Source organism: Miscanthus floridulus, chromosome 19, assembly GCF_019320115.1.
Source record: "Miscanthus floridulus cultivar M001 chromosome 19, ASM1932011v1, whole genome shotgun sequence".
Taxonomy (NCBI): Eukaryota; Viridiplantae; Streptophyta; class Magnoliopsida; order Poales; family Poaceae; genus Miscanthus; species Miscanthus floridulus.
This window is the reverse complement of record NC_089598.1, coordinates 26,568,638-26,575,117: the sequence shown is the minus strand read 5'-3', so window position 1 is coordinate 26,575,117 and position 6,480 is coordinate 26,568,638. Positions and strand designations below refer to the sequence as shown.

The 6,480-nt window shown below is 54.5% G+C and overlaps 1 pseudogene; it reads left to right on the top strand.

Moving 5' to 3' along the window:
- Positions 1 to 805: 805 nt before the first annotated feature.
- On the top strand, positions 806 to 2,049 carry LOC136526721 (RING-H2 finger protein ATL46-like; annotated as a pseudogene).
- Positions 2,050 to 6,480: the final 4,431 nt, after the last annotated feature.

Genomic DNA, 6,480 nt, shown 5'->3' with positions numbered 1-6,480 from the left:
CGGATTTGGGTCTAGGGTTTTCTCTTATCCGAAGGGATTTAGGTCTAGGGTTCTTCTCTTATCCGAAAGGATTTAGGTCTAGGGTTCTTCTTTCTATTTTCTTTTTCCCGATCCACATCAGATCGGTCGGTTTCATTTCCTTTCTTACCCCGATCTGATTTCTTCTCTAACCGTGGCTCCGGTACCATTGTTAGTTTTCTCTTAGTCATATTCATCAGATCGGGATATTTTGCATAGGAATAGAATACATGTTCAAGATTTATATGAGAGGCAGAGAGAAGGGGAGTGAGAGGTAGCAGACCATCGAAGGCCGTAGTGGTTGAAGCACCGGCCGGGATCTCGTTGGCGGACGCCATCTGCGCGCCGGCAGCGATGTTCGGTGGAGAGGGAGGAGTCGGCAGCTGTGGCGTCCTTGGCGGCGGCGTGTGCGTCGGGGTGGCGTTGCCGGCGTCGGTGGTGCTTCCCGTCGCTGGCAGCGCCCCTTCTCAAGATCGGGTTAGGGTTAGGATGTCGGTGGGGTGACTGGCGGCAGCGGTGAACCTCGTACTGCGAGCCCCGGCACCCACCTTCCTTTATAGCGCTGTGCGACGGGGACCCACCAACCATGTAGGGTTGGGCGCCCCTGATCAGGGCGCTGAGAACAAGGCCCAAAAATGCCGTTGGGCCTAACTGGTGGGAGATCAAACCTAACATCGCCATGTCGCGTCTCCCAGAGACAACAAAACACGTCACGTTCCTCTTCGTCGTCGTCGTCGACGGCGTCGCGGGTGGCCGTGCTCACTCACCGTTGGTGTGGTGGGGAGAAATGGACGCTTCTCCTGCACCGCTGCCGCCGCCGCCACCGGGGTCTCCCGCCATCGAGCGGAAGCTGAGCCCGGGGGTGCTCCTCCTCATCGCGATCCTGGCGATGGTCTTCTTCATCTTCGGCCTGCTCAACCTGCTAGCACAGAACCTGCTGCGCCTGCGGTAGTGCGCGGCGGCGGCGGCGCCGGGTCGGGGATGCCGCCGCGGCGCCGAACGGAAGCAGCCCCACGGCGTTCCAGGGCCAGCTCCAGCAGCTGTTCCACCCCCACGACGCGGGCGTCGACCAGGCCTTCATCGACGCGCTGCCAGTCTTCCCCTACCGCGCCAGTCGCCGCCGCCACCGCCGCCAAGGACCACGACAGCGAGCCGTTCGACTGCGCCGTCTGCCTCTGCGAGTTTGCCGACGACGACAAGCTCCGCCTGCTCCCGACGTGCGGCCACGCGTTCCACGTGCCCTGCATCGACGCCTGGCTGCTCTCGCACTCCACGTGCCCGCTCTGCCGCGGCAGCATCCTCGCCAAGGCCGACTACTACTACTCCAGCCCGTCCCCGTCATCGTCGTCCTTGCTCCTGCTCCACCACCACTCGTATGGCCTCGCCGAGACGGCCGCCAGAGACGGCGGTGATCCGGGAGCCAGAGACGGCGACGAGTCACCCGAGGACGCGGTGGAGGAGATCGTGGAGGTGAAGCTGGGCAAGCTCAGGTGCGTCGACGGCAATGCCAGTGCCAGGGACCTCGTGGCCGACGGCACAGGTAGCAGCGGTGGCAATGACAGGGGAAGTCTCGGGCAGAGGCGGTGCCTGTCCATGGGATCATACGAGTACGTCATGGACGACCACGCCGCGCTCCGCGTCACCATCAAGGCGACCCCGAAGAGGAGGCCCGCGAGCTCGAGGTCGTCGCGCCGCCGCCACGCGCTATCGGCGTGCGACCTCGGGTGCCCCAAGAAGGCGGGCGCGTGGGAGACGGAGGCCGCCGCAGCTTCCGCGGACGCCGACGGCCGCTGCGGCGACGGCCCCGGCCCCGCGGCAGAATCCTCCGGTGAGAGACGCGCGGCGTCGTTCCGGTGGCCGGCGATGGCCTCAGGCTGCAAGAGGCACCGCAGGGACGAGAAGCCTTGCGACGTCGAGGCAGGTGGCTCCGGGGACAGTGGCGTCTCGTCTGTAGCGGAAGAGAGGCCGCCGTCGGTGCCTTGGGCGGCGATCCTCTGGGTCGCCGGCGGGAGGCAGGGAAGCCATTCGTGATCCGCATTTGGTTTGCACGTTGGTTCAACACACACAAGATTGGATTTTTTTATTCCTTGTTTGATTTCTGTCTCCTTTTGTTTTGTTTCTTCGATAGATTGATACTGTAGTGATCGCAAAGCAAGCTGGAAATTGTATAAATAAAAAGAAAAAAAATGTGTTGCAGGAATTGCATTGGCCTGACAAAAACTTAGCAGAGTAAGAGGAATTCGTTCTTGGTGATTTGCTTTAGAGGTTGAACAGAGGTGGAGGATCTTGGAAGCCACTCATGAGTCATGAATAATAAAGAAGAATGGTTGTTTTGGTTGGCCAGGTTGATGGTGATGGATTTAAATTAGAACTCCAGTGTTTTTCTTTAAAGCCGGCTTGTTCGGCTTTTTTTTTCAACTGGAACAGTGTTCTTCTTTTACAACAATTCAGCCAGAACAGTGTTTTCAGTCAGTTTTAGCCAAGTTTTAGTAAGCTGAACATGGCCTCAAATCTTGTTAGCATCTCAGACTCTGAATGATGGAAAGAATCGGAGTCAAGAAAGTCTGTCTTACTCATCACTTCAGGACACAGATTTAGTTGAGAACCTGTCCTGATCAGCAGATCATCCACTCCACTCTGTTTCAGCTGCACTTCAACTCCTCTGAAACTCTTGCAAAAACAGGTGAAAGCAGACAAACAAAGTGCAGGCCTGTCTCGTAAGATAAACAACACATCATCACTGCTGGCCTACCGGGCCATGGATCACTGGCATAATAGCATCAAGTGGTGCTGTGCTGGCACAGTTGACTAGCAACTGCCTGCTGCAGGTGCTGCCGAGCTGAATGCTACCATGCATGCATGTCAGCATGTGACGCGAAGGCGAGTGGAAGCCGGATGCGCATTTCAAATCCTGTTCTTCCCATGTTGTTGTTGTTTTTTTTAAAATCGGTCTTCCCATGTTGTTTTGTTTCCATTCACGAGCTGTTCTTCTGGCAGGTGGCAGCTGCTCAAGTAGCAAAAATCTTAATGCTAGTCGAGTGGGTCCTGCACACCATCTTAATGCTACTGTAACATGCAACAGGCTGGTGCAATAGAGCTGCAATGTGACGGCTCCTACCCATACCGAAGCTGTGGAACCCTCATAAATTTTTAGGCAAAATTCTATAGTATAAGTGGGGATGAAACTGTAAGAAGATTGAAATTAGTGATTGTATTCCATATTGTGTACAAGAGTACATATACGGCTGGGGGTGGCATGCAAGCCTAACCACACAGGCGCTACAATCCCTTCTATAGTTACATTAGTCTAACACTCCCCCGCAGTCTGATCGGGAGCATGACGAACGTTCGGGCTGGATCGAAACTCCTGGAAGACAGTGGTCGGAAGGCCCTTGGTGAAGACGTCGGCGTACTAGGATGTCGTAGGAACATGGAGTACCCGAACATGACCGAGGGCGACCCGCTCACGAACAAAATGGAGATCAATCTCAACGTGCTTTGTCCGCTGATGCTGTACGGGGTTGCTGGAGAGGTAAACAACACTAATGTTATCACAATAAACCAAAGTGGCACTGCGAGGCGGGTGGCGAAGCTCCATGAGCAACTGGCGCTAGCCAGGTGGCTTCAGCGACACCATTGGCAACAGCTCAGGTATTCGGCCTCTGCACTAGACCGGGACACTGTATGCTGACGTTTGGATGACCAGGACACCAAATTGTCCCCGAGGAACACTGCATACCCTAGATGTGGAGCGACGAGTGTCGGGACAGCCAGCCCAGTCGGCATCAGTGTAAACAACCAGCTCAGTAGGCGAAGAACGGCGTAGAGTCAAGCCGAGAGAAAGAGTGCCCTGTAGGTAGCGAAGAATCCGCTTGAGGGCAGCAAGGTGTGGCTCGCGTGGATCATGCATATATAAACAAATCTGCTGAACGACATAGGCAATGTCTGGGCGAGTGAACGTCAGATACTGCAGTGCACCGGCCAAGCTGCGGTACTGAGTGGAGTCGGCAACAGGAGGACCATCTGCAGATAATTTGGAGTGCAAGTCAACAGGGGTGCTACAAGGTTTGCACGCGCCCATTCCTGCACGCTCCAAAATGTCAATAGTGTACTGTCGCTGAGAGAGAAACAGACCATCGGTGCAATGTGAGACTGAAATGCCCAGAAAGTGATGAAGTTGACCCATGTCTGTCATCGCAAACTCACGCTGAAGGGCTGCAATAATATGGTGGAGAAATCCAGCTGACGAGGCAGTGAGAACGATATCATCCACATACAACAGCAGATAGGCGGTGTCGGATCCCCGGTGGTATGTGAAGAGGGAAGTGTCGGACTTGGCCTCAACAAAACCGAGAGACACGAGATGAGTGCCGAACCTGGTGTGCTAGGTAGCGGGGAGCCTGCTTCAGACCATAAAGAGACTTATTGAGCCGACAGACAAAATCCGGATGTGACGGGTCAACAAAACCAGTGGGCTGTACACAGTATACCGTCTCCGTCAGAGTGCCATGTAAAAATGCATTCTTGACATCCAGCTGGTGTATGGGCCAGTGCTGAGCAAGAGCCAAGGACAGGACCACCCGAACTATCGCGGGCTTGACCACTGGACTGAAAGTCTCATCATAATCAACACCTGGCCGCTGTGTAAAACCCCGCAAAACCCAGCGAGCCTTATACCGATCAAGTGAGCCATCTACGAGTAGCTTGTGACGATAAATCCACTTGCCAGTCACCAGATTAACTCCAAGGGGCCGAGGAACAAGACTCCAGGTATCATTGGCAAGAAGTGCATCAAACTCAGTTTGCATAGCAGAGCGCCAATTGGGGTCTGGCAAAGCATCACGAACAGAGCGCGGCAGGGGCGACATGGGCACGGCTTGGAGGTTGAGATGGTCCACGGGGTGCGCGATGCTGGCTTTGCCACCCAGTGCGCATAGAATGCGCATTAGGTGACCGGGACAATAGAAGCCGGTCGAGTAGCAGCGGTATGGCCGGTGCCGCTAGCAACAGACTGTGCTGGAGCAACAGGGGCAGCAGAACTGGCAGTACGGACGAGCTCCATGGGGACGGAGGCGCTACTAGCAGCAGCCTGCGCACTGAGGCACAAGGGCAGCAGCGCCTGGTGACGGGGGCCCGTGCGACCACGACCCAGATGACGGAGGCGCAGAAGTAGCAGCACCTTGTGGGACTGGCACAGAAGCAGCAGCACTGTGCGGGACTAGCAACCGTGGCTCGGTGCTGTGTGGTGCATGCCGAGGTGTGGCAACAGGCCCATGCACGGGCACAGTGCCATGCACACTTGGCGACATGCCGGGGTAACCGAGACTGATCAGCGGAGTACCTGCACGGACAAGACGAGCTCTAAGCTAGTGGCGGAGCAGTAAGATCATGATCATCAATTAAAAAATCAAGGGCAGCCGGTGCCATGGGTGTGGTCGACATGTCGGAGAAAGGAAAAAAAGATTCATCAAAAACAACATGTCGAGAGATGAGGATGCGATTCGACTGAAGCTCGAGACACCGATATCCCTTGTGTTCCGAGGAGTAGCCGAGGAAGACGCACAAAGAAGAGCGAGGGGCGAGTTTGTGGGGTGCTGTGTAGGACATATTGGGATAGCAAGCACACCCAAAAACACTGAAGGTGGGCGTAAGAGGGCTGAGAGGAATGAAGGGCGGTGTATGGTGTTGAGAAGGCGATGGTTTTAGTGGGTAGGCGGTTCACAAGATATGTCGCAGTGTGAAGAGCCTCAACCCAATAAACCGGAGGAAGACTCGCCTAAACAAAAGGGAACGCAGAATGTTGTTAATGGTGCGAATAGAACGTTCGGCTTTCCCATTTTGTTGAGAGGTATATGAACACGACATGCGGAGTGCAACACCATGAGAGAGGAAGAACGTGCGGGCCTGAGAGTTGTCGAATTCTTGGCTGTTATCACACTGGACACTCTTGATGGTGATGCCAAATTGCGTGCGAACATAAGCGAAAAAAATTGAAAGGGTGGAGAAAGTCTCGAATTTGAGGCGGAGAGGAAATGTCCAAATATAGTGGGAACAATCATCAAGAATGACAAGGTAATACTTGTAACCAGACACGCTAACAATGGGAGATGTCCAAAGATCACAGTGTATTAAATCAAAGTTATGATGAGCTCGAGAGCTAGATAATCCAAATGGTAGACGTGCATGGCGACCAAGTTGGCACGCATGACATATGTGGTCGATATCATCTTTATTACAGGAAATGACACTAGAGCTAATAAGTTTGGACAAAGCTTCACGCCCAAGGTGACCGAGACGGCGATGCCAAAGGGAGGTGGGTGCAGTGAGGAACGCAGAGGTGTTGGTGGAGGGTGCATAGAACGGGTAGAGGTCACCGGAGCTATTGCACCTGGCGATCATGTTCCTGGTTTGCAAATCCTTCACAGAAAGGCCAAAAGGATCAAACTCAATGGAGCAGTTATT